At 45.8% G+C, this 21,163-nt stretch overlaps 1 long non-coding RNA gene across 1 annotated transcript in view; it reads left to right on the top strand.

Annotated features, from left to right (window-relative positions):
• LOC104005428 (uncharacterized) overlaps positions 1-19,204 on the top strand; it is a 132,088-nt gene extending 112,884 nt beyond the window's left edge. The window contains exon 3 of the long non-coding RNA XR_010149945.1: positions 18,236-19,204. This is a non-coding gene — a long non-coding RNA (uncharacterized LOC104005428). The remainder of the gene's footprint in view (positions 1-18,235) is intronic.
• The last annotated feature ends 1,959 nt before the right edge of the window (positions 19,205-21,163 follow it).

Here is a 21,163-nt window from a genome sequence, read left to right as displayed (position 1 = left end):
GGACTGGGTTTTGTCAGCCTCGGCGTGAGCCCATCCTGGGCTGGTGGGCTGGCAAAAAAGAAACCGGGTTTTGAGGCAAGAGCTAACTCCAGGACCTCAACGTTGGAACACAAAAAACCTCTTCCTAGCTGGTAACGCTCAGCCCTCATTTCCTGCCACCACACACATTCTGCCCCAAGAAACTCATGTTACAGGAAAGAATGCTTTCGGGCAGTATCGGGGAGAGGAGGGGGGGCGGATCGGCTGAAACGCGAGCATGAGTTGGAATCACAGGTGCAGAGTTTGTGCCCCTTTCTCCTGAGAACGCCTCTGTCCCTGGACTCAGCCCCCTGCCCTGGCTCCTGGTTGCTCAGGGCTCCGTCCATAATCTAACACAAAATAATGGGCTCTTTTAAATGGCCTTATCCATATGTTTATTTTACAAGATACTTTCTGAGCAAAACTTAGCTGTACAGCTTTTATATTAAGTTGACCTCCTCCACTTCTCACTCGAGGGCACTGAAGTGAAGTAACTGCGTGGTGACTGATGCAAGACGCTGCTCAGACGTGGGCTACTTCCTCAAGGAGTAGTCCATGCAGGGAGCGAGGAGATTTTGTTACATCTGCCCAAATGAAAACATTCATCGTCACCCAATTCTGGGCCTCTTCTGCCAGATGTGCTGATCTGTCTCCCACATTATCCATCTGCTTAGCTGATGGCAGCCCACGCTCGCTCCAGAGCACAGAGTTTTGTGTCCTAAATGATGGGGAGCAGGCATGGAGGTGAGCTTATCCATCATCAAACACACCGCCACACTTCCAGTCCTGTGATAGTCAGCCCTGGGGCTTGGCAGATAAAAGGTTTGTAAGTGTAGGAACTTTTAGCGGCAACAACAACAAAATGAGGAAAAAGCTGTAAATAGAAAATGGAGTTCCTAGTCGGAGCCCAGGCAGCCAGGAGCTGCAGCCTGCCGGATTAGGTCCTATGAGCAGCTGCCCCGGGGTTTGGAAGTCAGTCTCCCCTTCCAGAAAGAGAGTGTAAGAACATACATGTGGAAACTCTCCTTTTGCTAACTCGGGTTTGACTTTTAAGTCACCAGGTGTAAAGGTGATGGTATGCTTTTGTGAGATTTCAGAACCTAGTGGGTAGTGGGTCATTGGAGATGCTGATTGCTCTTTCTTCTAAGTGCCAAATGACCTGCTGGGAGTGTGTGCTGGTCAGTCTGATGTGCACCAACGTGGGCAGACCTGTCCGGGGTGGGTTTGCTCTCAGGCTAGAATGACTGTTCCAGCCCCAGCCTTTGCATCCTACTCAGTCCTGTGCCAGGTACTGGGAATACACAGAAAAGTAAGAAAAAGTTTCTGTCTTCCAGAAGCTCAGTTTGGAGGAGTGTTTTGCAATCTTTTATGTGCACTGGAATCCCCTGGGGATCTTGTTCAAATGCAGAATCTGATTCATTAGGCCTATTAGGTCTGAGATTGTGAATTGTGAACAAGCTCCCAGGTGATGCTGATGATGCTGGTCCGTGGACCACAATTTGAGTAGCCAAGGTTAGAGCAATGGTTCTGAAGGGTGGTCCCCAAGAAGCAGCTGCAGCCAAGAGCTCCATATTAGAAATACGAATTCTCAGGTATCTCCCAAGACCTACAAAATCAGAATCTCTGGGAGTGTGGCCCACCAATCTGTGCTTTAATAAGCCCTTTGGTGATTCAGATGTGCCAGCTCACCACCTGGTTACAGTAGTGATTAGCTTAGCTGGACTAAAAAGGGAGGTGGCCTGAACTAGTATCTGAGCTGGCTCTTAAGGACACATAGGAGAAACCAGGCAGACAGAGAAGGCTGTGCAAAGGCCCGGAGAGGAAGTTGGAGGTGTCTGGAGAGAGACAGCCCAGGAAAGAGGCTGAGAATCACCCAGAAAACCCTTGAAGGCCACTGTTTGCAGACGCAGAGCTTTGCTCAGCCATTGGCCCTTCGAGGTTGAGCCTCGCAGGGAGTCCGCCTCCCACCTCCCCACGCTCAGCTGTGGTTAAGCTGGTTCACCTTCCTGAAGAGAAAGGCTGCTGATACTGAAAACGATTTCCAGTCTGATAAAATCGAGATGGCGCCCAGAACTCACTTTTCACTCCAGGAGAGTCAAGGCTGTGGAGACCTAGTAATTATTGATTCCTATAGGAGCCGAGGCAGGAAAGAACGAAATTGGAGAGAATGACGGGGAGAAAGGTGAGGGGTTGGGGGGAGCGCCTGAGGACCTCGTCTGTGGTTAGCATTCTAAGTGTAGTTGTAAAGAACGGAGGATGGTTCCTGTTGACATTTGTGGTTTCTGTCGGCCTGAGTCTTTTAGACATTTTTCACCAAATTATCCCCAACGGTGGTGAATGTGTGTGTGTGATCCCAGGAGCTGGAGGAGTGGCTGGGGGGCTGCCAGCGAGAAGCTGAAGTTGTCTCAATTTTGTCTTTAAAAATGTGTGTCTGTATTTTTGTTTTAATATAAGCAATGGCTCAATGCTTAGTGAAATAAATAATTCTGCGATCCTAGGGTTTCATCCCAGGCAGTGTGCATCTCGTCTTCCGAAAAGCAGAGGGGCAGGCTTTAGAAAGGCATTGTCTTCTAGGGAGGTGGAATTTCCATGGAGGGGACATTTTAGAGGAAGAACTATTAATAAATCAGCCATCTGTGTGGTGAGCACACAGGGGTTGGGGTGAAGGGAGGGTGCTTGGGGTGTCCTTTGACATGAGGCTGTGGCAAGCAGCTCTTTTTAGTTAGTGTCCCAACAAGTCCCAACTCATAGTCCCACCCAGGAAGGGTGGGCGGGAGGCCCAAGGCAGGTGGAAAGCAGGTAAGGCAGGCACAGCTACGGGAGCCACAGCTGGTGCTCAGACACACACTCAAACCCACGCTAGCCTAAGAGCACGCTCAGGGCTTCTGGAGGGGCTGCGGTGCTGGAAGGGGGCTCTGTTACTTGAGAATTGAGCAGTAAGATGAACTCTCTGAATTCAGTCCTCAGGGCATGTCTCCTCTGCCCGAGCCTGGAGCCAAATCAGGGAGGGTGGGCTCCTGGGGAATGTACTAGGTTAACTCATTAGAAGGCCCCAGAAGACACATCGGACTCAAGCCCAGTATTTTGCAAATGTGCACATTTGGTCAGAAGGATCAGGCAGGAAGAGTGGGCAACTCTGCTCCAATCTGTAAGAAAATGGCATTCATCCAGGGGTTTCCACTGGCAGAGCCACCTCGTGTTTGTACTCTGGTGTCAGCATCTCCTCCTTCCTAAACCCTTCCCCCAATCAGGTTCTGCAGTAACACAGCAGCGCCAGATGCACCTTATTTCTAAAGCCCCATAAATGTCTAAAAGGTGGGGCATAGAAACTGATTTTCAAAACGTTCTTCTTTGCAAGCAGAATTGTAGGTAAGCACCAATACCTGGGAGAGATAAGAGGAACTTTCTGATGCTGCAGGGCAGTGGGCCCCTTCCACCACGCAGAGTCAGACACAGTGGCAGCCCTAGTCTGTCTTTACCAGGACAAATGGGCACCGTGGGATGGGAAGGCCCATAGGAGTGGGGAGGTGGTTCAGGACATGCAGTTGACATGGGTGAGGCTGACTCACCCGGAGGGGTCCCAGTTCCAGGAAGGGTGCCCAGCCCAGGAGTGAAGGCACTGGAGCCCTCCGGAACCAGGTCTGGATCCCTGACCCCCAGGCCAGCCTTGCTTCGGGTGGACAGATGCCCTTCAGGAGCTGCCCAAATGCTGACGGCCAGGCTTTGGAAGGACACAGATTTCCAGAGCAAACCTTCCTCCTTCTGACCCTCTCAACCCTGGGCTCAAGGAGAGGTCTTCTGTCACTAAAAACGTATGTTCATTTAAAACAGATGGGGACTTTGGACTTTCTGGAAATGGATTTATAGGTTTCCGTTTGGCCCCACCTCTCTGAAAGCCAGGCTCCAGTGGGGTCACCCATCTTCCTTCCTGGGAGGGGCCTGAGGCCCTGGGGGTTACATTTTAACAGACACAGGGTGAGCATTTAACAACGCACTTCCTGACCTTGGTGACGTTCAGCAGAGCACAGGGAGCAGAAAAGTGTTTGATCAAAACTTGTCCTATTGCTGCATTGTTACTGAAACTGATGGAACACAGGTTCTGAACCTAAAAAAAAAAAAAAAAAAAATCAGAGGCAAAGTCCCTCACCACAGGTTCCTATGTTTCCAGGTCGTTACTGCTGAAGAAGGCTGATTGCCTTTGTGGTTCCCACACTTTAGCCTGTGTTAGAATCGTCTGTGGGACTTGTTAACACAAGGCCCCCCCCTCAGAGTTTCTGATTCAGAGGGTCTGGGGTGGGCCTGAGAATCTGCATTGCTAACAAATTCCCAGATGAGGAGGAGTGATGCTCCAGCGACCACAGTGAGAACCACAACTCTACAGCCAGCGCTCCAGCACACCGTGCCCCATGCTGCCATTTTCTTACTGGATCATGTTTACATCACTCTTTCCCAAGACAACATTTCTCTTATGCAGCGCAGGCAGACTGGGAGGCGGGGGCTGGTTCTGCAGGCCAGTGTCGTTCCTGAGCCCACATCCTAAAATGGGAATCCACATCTCAGACAGGCTCCAGCTCTGTCCAAATGCTCCAAGATGCCTCATGAGAGCACTGTCCAACACTGGTCAACCAGGCTGTGCCATTCACACCTCCTATGCCAGTTGGAAATGCCATTGAGATGAGCATCAGCCAGGAGGAGAGAGGCCATCGTCCAGCCGTCAGAAATGTGTGAACCAGAGGAACTCCATCTTGAATAGGAGCTGGTACAATGAGGCTGAAACCTACTGGGCTGCATTCCCAGATGGTTACGGCATTCTAAGTCACAGGATGAGATAGGAGGTCAGCACAAAATACAGGTCATAAAGACCTTGATGATAAAACAGGTTGCAGTAAAGAAGCTGGCCCAAACCCATCAAAACTAAGATAGTGATAAGAGTGACCTCTGGTTGGCTCACTGCTACACTCTCAGCAGCGCATGACAGTTTACAAATGTCGTGGCAATGACAGGAAGTTACCCTATATGGTCTAAAAAGGGGAGGCATGAATAATCCACCCCTTGTTTGGCATATCATCAAGAAATAACCATAAAAATGGGCAACCAACAGCCTTCGGGGCTGCTCTGTCTATGAAGTAGCCATTCTTTTATTCCTTAACTTTCTTAATAAACTTGCTTTCACTTTACTTTATGGACTTGCCCTGAATTCTTTCTTGCTGGAGATCCAAGAACCCTCTCTTGGGGTCTGGATCAAGACCGCCTTTCCTGCAACACAGCCACCAAAAATTCCAAGCTCAGGGGCCATCAGCCCCACCCCTCCAAGCACAGGTCCACACAAGCAACATCACTCCTCTTACACGTGGGAGGAGCATCTTGGAACAAACTCCAGGCAGAGAGGGCGTGCATCTCAGAAATAGTGTTTTGATTTTCTCCAATAAAGAGGCAAAACATTTTTTTGAAATTATCAGATGGAATTGATTATTAAAATAGAATGAACATTGAATTATTTTTCCCCAAAACCAGTGAATGGTGACTTGAAGGGTAGGTTAGTAATAATTCACCCTACTTACAAGTCATAGTATGAGTTGAATTTCTTTATGTCACTGCTTTTGCTTTAATTGGTGGCCATCTCTCTAGGGGCCTGACCAACCATTAACCAATATTCCTGATGTCCTGTGATAGCAAATGTTGATGGGAATTTGAAGGATGGTCAATCATCATCTGCTGTCTAGTTTTTTGTTTTTTGTTTTTTGTTTTTTTTAAGTTTGTTAACTGTTTTTTTAACAGTCTCAGACAGAGCATTTTATCCTAAAAAAATGGGGAGCAGGTACCACATGTGACCAGCCTCAGCTCTGGAGGAACCCCAGAGAAAGAGACGGATGTCTATCTGTTCCTGACCCCCAAGGTCCCTCAGGATCTGCTGGGAGGGGTTAGTTGTGAGATGTAGCCCCAAGACTGCACAACTTAACCTGTGAAAGCATTTATTTAGAATTGAGCATTTGCATTTTGGGAGATGACTGCAAACACAGCTGTTTTCTTTTTTATGCAATTAAGATTGAGGCATCCTTAGTGACAATGGGTACCAGAGTGGATGCCTATTGAAGCCACCCCTCCAATTGTAAAAAGGTATCCTCAGTGAGGAGGTGGTACTCACCTTCCTCTTGACTGCAAGCATTGACCTAAAAGTTCTGTCGGATCACAAAGGCCCAACTTATGGGGAAACAGTAAGATACAATGGCCTCTAAACTGTGAAAGACTTTTCTTTCTAGCCTCTTTTTAGAGATGCATTTAAAGGCAGCTTTGTGGGATCCAGCATTCATTCATTCATTCATTCATTCAAATGCAATGTTTATTGAGTTGCTACTGTATGCAGATCCTCACTGGGATCTGTGCTGAGCTTGAACAATGGGCTGCTTTCACATTCCAAGATCTCCCTTCACAATCCCCACAGGAAATACGAATATTCCACATTTGGGGTCTTTTCTTTTCTCTGGGAGTGCTGGGATCATGCTGTCAGTGTGTCTCCCATCTAGGTGGCTGCGTCTCAAACTTCTGTGATCCTTTTTTAAGATGTGAGAACAGGTGTTGTTTGTACAGCATTTGTGCCCGCTGGCAATGAGTCCTCATCAGCAGGTTACCTTGGGAAGGGGAGGATGCCAGGTCAAAAACACGGCCTCAGGTGCAGCCATCCCTGCAAGACAGTTCTCTCCAACCAGCATGGCTAACCGATGAGCCAGAGACACCGGGGTTGAAGGGGTCCAGCCTCTCCTACACTCCTAACAACGCTCTCTTTTTCCTAAGAACTTGAAGATGGAGCAAGAGATGCACAGGTGGCAGGGAAGGGACTGGGATGAACCGTACACCCACTGCCTGTGCAGTTTTTCTTAAATTAAACCTTTTATTTTGAGATAATGGAAGATTCCCATGCAATTGTAAGAAGTACTGTAGAGAGAGCCGAGGTACTCTTCGCCCAGTTTCCCCGCGTGGTATCATCTTGCATACCTATCCTACAGTGTCACAGCCAGGTAATTCCCCCATGCAGTTTTGTCTAGCAGACGTGATGAGCTTTCCTGAAGGCCTTTGTCCTGCCATACTTCTGGTTCCTATGGGCCTAACCCCTTCCTGTTCCTGGGTTTTCCTGCCAAGCTCAGATCTTTAATTCTTTTCTATTTCCCTACTTTTCCACTATGGATTCATTCTGGAAATTATAATGCTTAGTGACCACAAAAAAAGTTAAGCCAATGAGCCAGAAAACCCTCGGTTGCCTTATACTTTTAATATAAGACATAGTTCTGAAATTTTACTGGTCTTTTGCAGGTCATACTATCTTGCATTTGATAGGAACAATTTTATGGATAATTTCAGAGCTTATAGTCCAATAAAGATAGGGCAAAACATTTTAAGTTGCTTTTCAAATCTGTGATAAAGTGACAGTCAAGAAGAGCTGTACTGATGGTGTTGTATTGAACTTCTTGGGGTGGCCCTAGAGGAAGTCAAATAACATTACCCTGAGCCATCTGCTCAGTTTGATTCTCAGAAGATCTTCTTCAGTCTTGCTCAGACTGTGCTAAGAACAAACAGGGTGACTTTATTTTCTATCATACATATGCTGTCCAGAAGGATGGATGCCTTGTCCTGCCCCGTGATACCGACAGGCAGAGAGAGCCGTGCTGCTTGCCACATGTTTTGGAATCTCTTCCCCCAGCTGCAAGTGTTTCATAACATCTATTGACCTCTTCTGAGAATAAACACCCACTAGAGTTGGCTATGTCTCCTCTGAAAGAGGTATCCACCCCACGGTATAATCCCACTTCAACAATAGGCTGTGCACAAACTCTGCAGTATGCTTGAGGCATTTGTTGCCTGAGCCACATTAAGCCCAATGGGTTTTAATAGATCAATGTACACTGATGTGTCCCAAATAGAGGTGTGCCAGCCTCACACCCTGAAGGGGAGGAAGGTGCTGGACATCAAAAGAACCTACACGTGGCTGTCGAAGTGCACACTTCCTTCTATTTGTTGCAGAGATAGCTGAACAGATTTTTCCTACCATACCTTGCATTTCAAACTAGCTCTTGACATGGCTGAAAGATAAAGTGCATGAAAGGAAAGACAATGAATCTGAACTCTCACTCTGCTGTCATGAATGATGTCACACTAGCCTAAGAGCACGCTCAGGGCCACTGGAAGTGGGGGAGCTCAGGAAGGCGAGCGCAGAGGGGAGCAGCCTGGGTCCATCCCACATGTCCCAGAGGCACAGGAGGACACCAACTGTGCAGGGGTCAGAGGCCAGGGAGCCCATCAGAGTGAGGTGATGTGCTGGGGCGGGCCTCGCCTTAGCTGAGAATGCAGATGGGAATTAAGATGCATTGTGGCAATACAAAGAAAACATAAATGTGGCCCTGGACCCAGGGAAGATGACACTCACAGCCCCCTATGCAGGTCGAATACAGGTGGCATTGGGCTTCCAGACCTGGCCCCAAGGAAGGCAGAGAGAAAAGTCATCACCCAGCGTCCCTGGGGGTGCTGAAACAAGGAGACTTCACCCTGGCCCTCGTGGGTCAAAGGCCCTTGAGATGGAGATGTGCTTGTGGGCACTGAGCCGGGCTAACATCAGAGGCCTGTGTGTGCTGGGGTTTCCCTTCCCAAGGGGCACTCTCAGGTTTGAACCGAAAATCTCAGGAATCCTACGATAAAATAGTGCTGCTCTCAGACTACCCAGACAGTTTAGTCAGGATCTTCTAGCACATTTGTCTTGAGGGTTCGTGTAAGGTTTGATGACTCTCTTGCTTACAGGACAAGTTAGGATCCTGTAAATAAATAAATAAATATATATATGCCTATGCAGCTTTGCGGCCAATAACGGAGAAGTTCTCTTCTGGCCTCAGGAATTGTTATGGGCTGAACTGTGTCCCCTCCAAAATTCACATGTTGAAGTCCTAACCCCTCAATACTTTGGAATGTGGCTGTGTTTGGGGATAGGGTCTTTACAGGAATAACTAAGCTAAAACGAGGCTGTTAGGATGGGCCCTAATCCAATGGGACTGGTGTGCTTATAAGAGGAGATGGGGACATGAACACACAAAGGAAAGGCCATATGAAGCCACAGGAAGAAGGTGGCATCTACAAGCCAAGAAGAGAGGCCTCAGGAGAAACCAGCCCTGCTAATGCCTTGCTCTCAGACTTCCAGCCTCCAGAATTGTGAGAAAATCAGTGTCTGTTGTGTAAGCCACCCAGTCTGCGGAATCTGGTGATGACAGCCTAGCAAACTGATACAGGAGTGGTCTCTTGTTCCCAAGTTTGGGCTGGGAGAAGCTTTGTGAGCCTCAGAAAACCCAACCCAACGGTTTTTGATATTGACCTCAATTCTTCATAATTAAAACCCCTCTCTCCCAGCAGTCATAGCATCCACTGGACTGACCCGTGATGAAGTGTCCTTCTCCTGTGATCTGTGCCGTCTGTTCTAGAACCAGAACCCAGACACTTCGGGGGCAACTGAGCAGACCACCTCCTGCTCCTCCTAGGTGCTGGAAAATGGTATAGTGACAGCAAAGAGTTATTACCCCCGATCATGCAAAGGCTGTTACCACAATAGTTTATTCAGGTTTTGGCTTTCGGTTAGTAGACGACAATGTGAAGAGTGAGTGCAAGACATTAATATACCCGGTTAAAAAAACTATAAAATAAAAATCACTGTATTGGCTGGGCATGGTGGCTCACACCTGTAATCCCAGCACTTTGGGAGGCTGAGGCAGGCGGATCACGAGGTCAGGAGTTTGAGACCAGCCTGACCAACATGGTGAAGCCTCGTCTCTACTAAAACTACAAAAATCAGCTGGGCATGGTGGCACATGCCTGTAATCCCAGCTACTCAGGGGCTGAGGCAGGTTCTCGCTTGAACCTGGGAGGCTGATGTTGCAGTGAGCTGAGATCGCATCACTGCACTCCAGCCTGGGCAAGAGAGCGAGGCTCCATCTCAAAAAAAAAAAAAAAAAAAAATTACTGTCTCTTTGAATGGAAATATCCTATAGTGCATTGAACCTTTGGCCAGAGAAAGTCTTTAGGGCTTTTGAGTACCTGTTTAAAAGGCCTGGATAGCCAGCAAAGCTTTGGACCTACAGACTCTGATGTCAAGTAGAAAAGAAGGCTCAGGGAATTATTCCCTGAGCTGGTCTAAGAGTCTCCGATGGCCAACCCTCCCACCATCGCCAGGTCACGAGCCAGGTGGAATTCTGACAGGGCACACCTTAGTCTTTGTGAGAAAAAAAGAAACTGCTTTTTTACTTTAATGTTTGGTAATTCTAAAAGAAAAATATACTAATGACCCAAGGGAACCTTAAAGAGAATATATTCACATCGAATGCTTTTTTGTGTGTGTATTTCTTTCCAGTTATTGTTCAAGTGTATTCATAATTGTATAGTCAGCGTAATGGAATAATACACTATTTCTTATCCTTTTTCCTGTCTTTATTTTAAATCATTACTCTTCGGACGAAACCCAGGAATTATTTTATTGGGTCAACAAGTATAAGCATATTGCTAAATTTCCACTAAGAAATTCCACTTAGCATATTGCTAAGTTTCCACCACCAGAAGGGTCATCTTATCAGTGGAACCACATTCTCATTCTCACTAAGTAATTAAATTTTTAAGTCCTATTTTTTAGAAGTGAAAATTTATTCTTAATTTTTTAAGAATTTTCATGTAAAAATTCTTAAAAGGACAAAAATACTCTTCCAAATTTGTTTGGTAATTGTAGGTCCTTCTGTACAAATTATTTATCACATCCTTTCCCTATTTGCCTACTGAGATTTTGATATTTTTCTTACCAGTTGAAATGAGTATTCTATATTCATACTGACTTTTTCAGATTGGTGAAATGGTTCTCCCAGTCTGTTATTTTTTCTTTTTTCTTTTAATGTTAGTTATAAAATGTTGATGTTGTTAAATCTGTTGAACATTTCATTGACTTTTGTCTTTTACTTCTGTCTTCAGAAAGTCCTCTCCCTTGGGTGGTTCTGGTGAACACCCCCGCCACCACCCGGGTCAGGGCTCCCCCACTATCTTCCTCTTCACTTCCTTGCTACACCTGCTGGGCTGGGCCCCTTTCCTTATCCTGTGGCCAAGGTTGTCCAATTTAGCGAATAAAATGATAAGATAGTCAGTTACATTTGGATGTCAGATAAATAGCAAATAACTTTTAGAACAAGCATGCCCCCTGCAATATTTGAGACATACACTAAATAAATAATAATAATAACGTTGCTTATTGGCATTCAAATGTAACTGGGTGTCCTGTATTTTATCTGGCAACTCTATCATTGGGTCCCATCCTCCACCGAGTCGAGTGGAGTCTTTCTAGGCACGGATTCAACATGACTTCCCAATCCCCCAGTGGGCAAGCGGTTTGCACAGGACACAGTGGGCGAGGCTCCTGAGTGGTTCGCCCGCCCCAGCCGCATGGGCGGGTCCGCACACCAGGCCTGGGTCTACCGTGGCGCTGTGGGGACGAGGGCCTCACTGGTGCAATCTGCAGTTTCAGCATCTGTAGAGTCAGCTCAGGCTGCCGTAATGAAGCACTGTAGACTGGGTGGCTCCAACAACAGACATTTATTCTCTCCAGGATTCTGCAGGCTGCAAGTCTGAGATCAAGAATGCGACAGGGTGGGTTTCTCTCGAGGCCTCTCTCCTGGGTTTGTAGATGGCCGACCTCCCCGTGTCTTCACATGATCATCCCTCTCCACCTGTGTCCAAATTTCCTCTTAGTGGATCCAGCCCAATGGCCTAATTTAACTTTAGTTCCCTCTTTGAATGCCTTGTCTACAAATACAGTTGCATGGGAGGTATTAGCTTAGGCCTTCAGCACGTGAATTTTGAGGGGACACTCTTCAGCCCATGGCAGTGTCTTCCACTCCTGCAGTTATTGGTCCCCTTGTTCTCCCACTTGACAGCACTGTGTGTCTGCGGCCTCTGAGATCTCACTTTCCCTCTGCGATTGGAGCTGCACACACGACCCTGATGGTTCTCTGGACATCCTGACTTCACCAAGACCTTCTCCCCCAGGCTTGACTCCAGCTGTCCTTGGTGGAGCTTCCATGGGTGGGGACCTGTCCACTGTGGATAGATTACCCAACAGTGGCCAACACCCTGTTGCACTTCCAAATTGGACCAGTGCCTGGAAACTTCTGCTCCACTGCCTCAGCCTACCAGGCCTGCCTGATCCCATCCGCTGTCTGAATCACTCTAGAATTGGCCTCTGGGCCTTTGGTTCCCCGGTCTTGGACCCCTGGCCGTCTTCCCCAGGCTCTGCCCACACACAGGCCACTCACCTCCACAGTGTCTGATGCCCCCACCTTCTCCTCCTTCTCCGCAGGCCTGTTTTTCCTGGAACCAGCAGGACTCCCATCCAGGTCCACTCAAGTTGTGACACTGCTTGGCTTACTGTAAGCTTTTCTGCTTTTTAGTTTTTAAAATAGTTTGATTTACTCCATCTAGATCTTACTTTGTCAGATGACCTGGGGTGTGGGTTTAACTCATCGAGATACACTTCTGCATTTTACAAGTCGTTATAAGGACATATGTCATTTATTAAATATCTCTTTCCTTCTCCATGGCTTTCCTGATGCCTGTTCAGTAACATATAGCATTCCCTACCTGTAATCTACGCTGTAAGGAGGTCATAGCCTCTAGCCACATGTGGCTATTAAATATGTGGATAGTACCAATTTCAAAACTTGGTACAAAAAAAGAATGTAAAGTATTGTGTGAATATTAAATCATTTTTTTCAAGGCCTGGTGCCATGGCTTTACAACTATAAATCCCAGCACTTTGGGAGGCCAAGGTGGAAAGATTGCTTGAGCTCAGGAGTTTGAGACCAGCCTGGGTCTGGCAAAACCTTGTCTCTGCCAAAAATACAAAAATTACCTGGGTGTGATGGTGTGTGCCTGTGGACCCATACTCGGGAGGCTGAAGGGGGAGGATCACTTGAGCTCAAGAAGTCAAGGCTGCAGTGAGCCGTGATCGCGCCACTGCACTCCAGCATGGGTGACAGAGTAAGACCTTGTCTCAAAAAATAAAATAAATAATTTTTTCAATTGATCACATGTTAAAATGATGTCATTTTGATATATTAGGTTAAATCAAATATATTATTAAAATTATTTATTTTTATTGTTGTTAAATGCAGCTACTAGAAAATGTCAAGTTCCACATGTGACTGTCTGTATTTCTGTATATGATTGTCTTTAGCTCAAGGTTTCTTCATTGCATTCCTTTAGTCTCTCTCTGTCATATTTTAAGCCAATATTCTAAGGTTTTAATGAATGTTCTTCTTAAAATATATTTTAATATCTGCTGGGACTGCAAACTTCTTCCCTCTTACTCTTATTTTTCAAGCAATCTTTTTGGAAGTCTATGTCAATTGTTCTTTCAGGTGAATTTCAAAATTATTGTTGCCAAATTCATAAAAAGTCTATTTGGACTATTCATCTGTACATCTAGAAATAGTTTTCCTTTCTCAAATGGATGTCTTTTATGACTTCCTATAGACCTTGGAGGTTTTATTTACATTCTGCACATTTTCTCAAAATCACTTCTATGTTTATAATATTTTTGATACTATTGTGAATAAGATCAATACTCAGGTGCTATTGGTTTTTCCATATTTGTCTTTTAAAGTCACTTAAGCTGCTTTGAAATAATTGTGTATTTTCAATTATTGTTATCTGTGAAGAGTATTTTTCTCCTTTTACTGTATGCATTCATTTTATTTGGTTTCCTCTATAGTTACAATGTTACAATGACCAAGGCCCCCAAACCTTAATAAATAATTATGGTGGTAGTGGGCATTGTTCCTGAAAATAATTTGCTAATATTACTTTTTGGAATATTTACTCTTAAACTTGGCAATGCTTTTTCTTGGCTTTGACTGCCTTCAAGGACAGCCATTAGAGAGGCATTTTCCCTTTCCAAGTAAAATAAGCAGTCTAGAAAACAGAATTTCCTTCTGGCCTTTTGCAACCCACCCACTATAAAAATAAAACAAAACCATTATGTTTTTGGTTTTGAAGCATATTTTCGTAGGGTGACATGCCAGATTACGAACAATCCATAACGCTTTGCAAAAATGTCAGTGGATAGAAGTGCAGTTAGGTCTTCTTTTCTCTGGAATCAAGCTCAAGAAATGTGAGTTAGGGTCAAGCTTTGTGTTAGGGTTAGATTCAGAGGTAGGGTTAAGCCTAGAAAAACCTGGTTTCAAAGTATTCTTGTATGCATTTCAATTTTAAAACTCTGTGGAAAACAAAACCACAAACACACTTTTAAATAACTTGAATTAAAGATGAAGTTAAATTGACATTACGAATGCCTTAGAAATGAAGGATGATGAGAGACGTATATATCCAAGTCCGTTAGATGGAGATTCAGAGAAAAACATGGCCTTAAATTCATGTATTAGAAATTACAAACAAATGGAAAATAAATGAACTAAGTTACCAAAAAAATTAAATAAAATCCCATGTAACAAATGTTTTAAGTTAGTCCTCAAAACATCATTTAGAGGTGTCTTATGTTTTGCATTAACAGATAAAGAAGCTACTAGGATACTTTTTAGAGAAAATGACAGGCTTAGAATTTTCATAGGATAAGCTACAGGAGCAAGCAGCTATCTCTAGCTCTTACACAAAGACAAAAGATGGAAATACTGTTGAGTTTGCCATTAGCCAGGACTAACGTGACTCCTGGCTCCTCTAGACAGAGGGACTGCTGACCCTGCACATGCAGGGCTGGGGGTAGCTGGATACTGTCCCATTCCTGGGCCTTGGGGAAGTGCATCCTGGTTATGTCTGGAGCTGAAGCAGACAAAACTGGGTGATGAGAAGCATCTTCCTTGTTCTTCAAGGCTTTGTCTGATGAAGATCCAGTGTGGAATCTTTGGCTTAGTCTGGGATTTCCGGGCTGTGAAAGTTCTGGATATGTCTCCATCCTGAGAAGCATGCTCAGCGTGGCTTGTCATAGACACCGTACACTCTGAAACTGACAAGACATTTTCAGATGCAGCCTCCCTTAAGGGAGTGTCCCTGGGACGGCATTCTGTTCCATAAAATAGTGACCCTCTTCCTTGGCTAACGGTCTCTAGGAATTGATATAGTGGAAGGGACATCTTGGTAGGGACCGATTCCAGGAAGATTCTTCTTCTCCCAGCACTCTGCATCATTCTTGCCATTCCTTAAACTGCCCTCCAAGATCCAGCCCCCACCCCAAGTGGATCTCTGTTTTTTACATAGTAGCTCCAGCAGGGCCAAGATGCAGCCCCTCAGGGACTGGTGGATGGATGCATGGGAGCTCTGTGAATGGGGATCTGGGCATGTGAAATGCTGAAATTGAGTTAGGAGAGATTGGTTTGCTGGAGATAATGGCTGTGAAAGGAAAAGGGAGGAGGGAGGATGGAATGGGAGGGGCCATCACGCAGTGGTGGACCTGACAGAGCCTCCACCTCCCCAACAGTAAGCTTGGAGCGAAGCTTCCTTGTTCAAAGACTCCCGTGTCAGGTGGAGGTGGCCAGGAAGTCTTGCTCAGTCACCAACTGAAGCCACCCCAAGAATAATATGATCTTAGCTTCAAAGCTGAGGGTGATTTATGAGCTGTCATCTTCATTTGGAGGCTGTTGGCTAACCACACTCCTCACAGCGTGAAGGGGAATCTGAGCTCCCCACACACCTCTGTGCCTGCCACACCCAGTGTGGACTATTGATTACCTCTCTGTAGTCTTGTCAGACACAGATAATATCTTGCTTCTACTGTCGTCAAGCCAAGCTAATCCACAGTTCTAGTAGGAAGATTCCTAACCTCTTAGCACGTTATCTATACTGGGATCCGGTTCCATTTTGAAACAAGAAACCCTATCACTTGCCCCTTTTTGACTCACCACTTAGTGGGGTGATGCTGTGGGAAGACCCCTCTTTCTGACCTCTGGGGCATCCCAGCTGTGTGGGGCCCTCAAGCAGGGCAAAAGCTGTTTCACGGAAGTCTGGGTTTCCTCACCCATTGGGAGTTAAGATTTAATTATCTTTAGAGTAAACCTCCTTCCACCACACTAGGCTGGGAAGAAGTGATAATGCGTTATCTCTTCTGCTAAGCCCTTTTTAAACACGGGCATCATTCAGCTGATCCGAGACAAGATAAAAGAGGGACACTTGGAAAATGGTAATGAATCCAAACAAGAATTCTTGGATGAATCATTTCTGCTCTGGTTTGTATTAGCTACGCAATTAAAGGGTTTACACAAGGGGACCCTCAAAGGGGAATTCTTTAACCACATGAAAGGCGGAAAGGTCGACTCCTAAGAGAAGGCATTCCTGAGCTTTTCTTGGCTATTTTTCCCAGACCTTGGAAAAGGCCTGTGCTTTTCAAAGAAGAGGTCACTTGGAGGGAAGACAATCAGAGGCAGGCTGCAGGGGACAGTCCTTCCCAAAGCAAACAGCTTCCTCCTTTTCCCAGTCCTTGAAGCTCAAATCTGCCTTTCGCAGAGCAGAGGGAACGGGGAGACACATGGTCGTTCTGAGAGGACTACAGTGAGAAAGGATGACCCAGGGTGTTACTGGTGGTGAATCCACGTGGTCTGGAGCAACGTCAATTCTTGCCTCCTCAGAAGAAAGAATTTGACTAAAGGGGCATAAGGCAGAAGGAGAGACTGAGGCAAGTTTTAGAGCAGGAGTGAAAGTTTATTAGAAAGCTTTAGAGCAGGAAGGAAAGGGAGGAAAGTACTCTTGGAAGAGGGCCAAGCGGGTGACTTGAGAGATCAAGTGCACTGTTGATCTTTGACTTGGGGTTTTATACGTTGGCATGCTTCTGGGGTCTTGCATCCCTTCTCCCCTGATTCTTCCCTTGGGGTGGGCTGTCTGCATGCACAGTGGCCTGCCAGCACTTGGGAGGGAGCATGCACAGTGTGTTCACTGGAGTTGTGCGCATGCTCACTTGAGACGCTCTTCCCTTACCAGTCAAATGTCCCCGGAAGGTCATAGACCAGTTAACTCCACCATTTTGCCTCTTAAGGCGCATGGTTGAGCCCACTCGCCCAACTCTTGAGATATTATCAAGAAGCTGCTGATCACCAGTTTCCGGTGTTTTTGTCTGTTAGGAGACTGTCTTTCCCTGGCATTGGCTGTGATAAATTATTATTTTAGAGAGACAGCATAACAACTGCCTGTCCATCACCTGAAGGTTGCCTGACATTCCTGGTGTGTGTGTGGAGGGCAGCCGTCTCCTGCCCTGCTCATGCCTAACTCCCCACTGGAACAGGGAAACTCCCCAGGTCTCCCTGTCCTCTGGGACCAGGTAAGACTGCCAATTCCGAACATGGTGGCAGGAGCTTGCTTACTCCCTCCAGGTTCTAGGCACAGCCTCAGAAGAAGGAGGGAAAGATGTCCCCCACCACCCAAGCTGGGGGCACTCCAAGACAGTCCTTCTGCACCCCAGCCCTGCTGCTAAGCTCCTGCACCTGCTGCTTCCACCTCTAAGATGTTCTCATCTCACATGGACCCTGAGGGTTTGGGGTAGGACCAAGGAGAGGAGAAAGCTCCAGAGCCCCTCAAGGTCAAGTCTACCCTTTTCATGTTTCTCCTCCAGGATTTCATACAGTGCCCAGCACAAAGTAGATGTACAGTGTGTATATCTTAAAAGGACCCTTAGAAGATTCTCGGAGAAGAAAAAGGTCCTTTTGTGATCTTCCTTTTCTTAAGGTGACAAACTCCAAATTCATGCTGTAAAAAGCCTGAAATCAAACAACCATGTCTCCTTTTTCCTTTGCATACTTAAGAGGTGAAATGAACTGCAGGGTGGCCTCCCAGGACCCGCCATCCCAACCTCCTTGTGTCAATTCAGCAGCTGTGGAGTTTTGGGAAGAGCAACTCCATCCCCAATTCCTTGACTGGACAAGCCTATTCCCGGTACAGTGGATAGGGCAGGTCAATTAGGCCTTGGCTAATCAGAGCCTGCCTTTCTCTGGGATATGGGGGTGGTTCAGGAGTGTTCCAATTGACTCAAATCTTATGGAGGTGAATGAGGACACGTGTAGACTTGGTGACTGCTGCCATCTTCCAATCGTGGATGTTGGAGGTGGCAAGTACAGAGAGATGGGCAGGGCTGAGAAAATGGCAAAGAAATAGAGACAGAGTTAAGATCAAATATTGCCTAAATGTCACACCCATCTCTGTTTTCTTTTTTTAGGTGCCATGATAAATAAGCCAGTTTGAGTCACTTGGTCTAATATCGAGACCATGAACATATTGATCACAGAATGTGTTAGGTAAGCGTGTTGTTGACTGAAGTGTAAGTAAGGTGCTCACCTTAAATGCATGTGCCAACATCAGCATCTTCAGAAGAGTCTCTTTCCCTTTGGGACATCGAGGTGACTGACAGTTAAACAAGCCGTATTTGGAGTAGGTGTACAATCAGCCTCCTTCCAGTTCTCCTTGGCACTTTCCAGTTCACAAAGGACAGTTAGGGCTTCACTCCTTTTTGGTTTTTTGAGACAGGGTCTCACTCTGTCACCCAGGCTAGAGTACAGTGGTGAGATCACCCCTCACTGCAACCTCCGTCTCCTGGGCTCAAGTGATCCTCCCACCTCAGCCTCCCAAGTAGCTGGTACCACAGGTGCATGCCACCACACCTGGCTGATTTTTGTATTTTGTGTAGAGGGGGGTATTGCCCTATCACCTAGGCTGGAAGGCTGTTAAGAGGAGAACTGAGCAATGAGGATCCCATCCTGGACTTTGCAGACTTGCTGTGCTTTTGAATGCTTCTCTCATGGTCAGAGCCTGCACTGGAAAAGATGGCATTTGGGACAACACACCTGGCTGCTGCCCCAGGAAGAAAGTAGTGAACACTGGAGGACTGTCAGCCCTGTCAGTTTCTGGAAATGTGCCCTGAGTTTAAGTTCTGGTTTCAGATTATGAGGAGCAAAATTACTGAGTAGGCCTCCTCCTAGAACAGGAAGCTCTTCCCGCCGTGGGCCAGTGGCTCTGACATATCACAGAGCCTGCTCTGATGAAGGCAGCAGGAATGATTTCAAAACAAGCAAAACCAAAGAAAACTGTTTGACAATGGAAGTAATAGAGGCTCATTTTAGAAAACATAGACATAAAGAAAAAAAGAAGAATCTTCCATAACCCACAGATTATAACTACTTACATACCTTCCAGGCTTTATTTCTCTTTTTTAAAAAACAAATGTTAAAGTGGAATTTACCTATAAAAAAGATACAGGTCCTAAGAGCACAGCTTGGCTTGATCAATTTGCTCAAGTTGAATGCACCTGTGCAATTAGTGCCAGGCTGAACACACAGCCCCAGCAGCGCCTGGAAGCTTTTCCAAGCCTCCTTATTGTCACCCCTCCCTCCCCAGGGGTAGCTGCGATCACTGTAGCTTTGGTCTGAACTATATATAAATGCAATCATGCCACGTTATGTTTCTGAGACTCACCCACACCCTGGCAAGCCATTGCAGTTTGTTTATTCTCAATGTTCTACAAGCAGCAGTCCCCAAGCTTTTTGGCACCAGGGACCAGTCTCATGGAGGACGATTTTTCCGCAGACCAGGTGGGGATGGTTTCGGAATGATTCAAGCACATTCCATTTATTGTGCACTTTATTTCTATTACTGTTGCATTGTAATATACAATGAAATAATTATATAACTCACCATAATGTAGAATCAGTGGGAACCCTGAGCTTGTTTTCCCCCATCTAGATGGTTTCATCTAGGGGTGGAGGGATGAAAGACAGTGACAGATTATCAGGTATTAGATTCTCATAAGAAGCTTGCAACCTGGATTCTTCGCATGCTTAGTTCACAGTAGGGTTCACGCACCTATGAGAATCTAATGCTGCCACAGAACTGACAGGAGGCAGAGCTCAGATGGTAATGCTCACTTGCCCACTGCTCACCTCCTGCTGTGCAACCCTGTTCCTTACAGGCCATGGACTGGTACCACACAACTATTTGGCCATAGCTACAAAAGCTGATTACAGGTGTAATTACAAATTACATCACTATTACATAGCCTACAAAGAGGTTTAATTGGACTTATAGGTCCACATGACTAGGGAAGCTTCACAATCATGGCGGAAGGCAAGGAGGAGCAAGTCACATCTTACATGGAGGGCAGCAGGCAAAGAGAGAACTTGTGCAGGGAGACTCATTTTTCAAAACCATCAGATCTTGTGAGACTTATTCACTATCATGAGAACAGTGTGGGAATTACAAATTACATAGCTATGTAGTTACAAATTACATAGCTAATTACACCTGTAATCAACTTTTGTAGCTATGGCCAAATAGTTTTCCCAAGTGGTTGCACCAATTTACACTCCCACCAACAGTACATGATCCTGCTGGCAGCTCAATCTACATTCTTATTAACTGCATTAGTCCATTTTCACGTTGCTGATAAAGACATACCTGAGACTGGGCAATTTACAAAAGAAAGAGGTTTAACTGGACTCACAGTGTGTGACTGGGGAAGCCTCACAATCATGGTGGAAGGCAAGGAGGAGCAAGTCACGTCTTATGTGGATGGCAGCAGGCAAAGAGAGAGCTTGTGCAGGGAGACTACCATTTTTCAAAACCATCAGATCTTGTGAGACTTATTCACTCTCATGGAACAGCATGGGAAAGACCTGCCCCCACAATTCAATTACCTCGCACCAGGTCCCTCCCACAACACATGGGAATTCAAGATGAGATTTGGGTGGGGACACAGCCAAACCATATCATCGACCCTTTGTTTTTCCCCATCTTTTTCATTTTAGCCATTCTTTTCATGTGTATTAGACATTTGGATAGCCTCATTTGTGAAATGTCTCATTTTTTCTACTAGGCTTTTCATCTCTTTATTGATCTAAAACATTTTTAATATATTAGACATATGTATTGCAAATCTCTTCTTCTACTGTGGAAGTGGCTTGCATTTCTATTCATTTCAGACTGTTTTAATGCTATCTTATTTCTTTCTTTATGATTCAGCACTCTTTGTGTCCTGCTTAAGAACTCTTTGTCTATTTCATGTTCATTAAAATGTGATTTTTTTCTACAGTCTTCATTATTTTTCCTTTAACATTTAAATTTATAATAAATCTGGGTGTGATTTTTATACAGT

Source organism: Pan troglodytes, chromosome 13 (genome assembly GCF_028858775.2).
Source record: "Pan troglodytes isolate AG18354 chromosome 13, NHGRI_mPanTro3-v2.0_pri, whole genome shotgun sequence".
In the NCBI taxonomy this organism is placed as follows: Eukaryota; Metazoa; Chordata; class Mammalia; order Primates; family Hominidae; genus Pan; species Pan troglodytes.
This window is presented reverse-complemented; position numbering and strand designations above follow the sequence as displayed.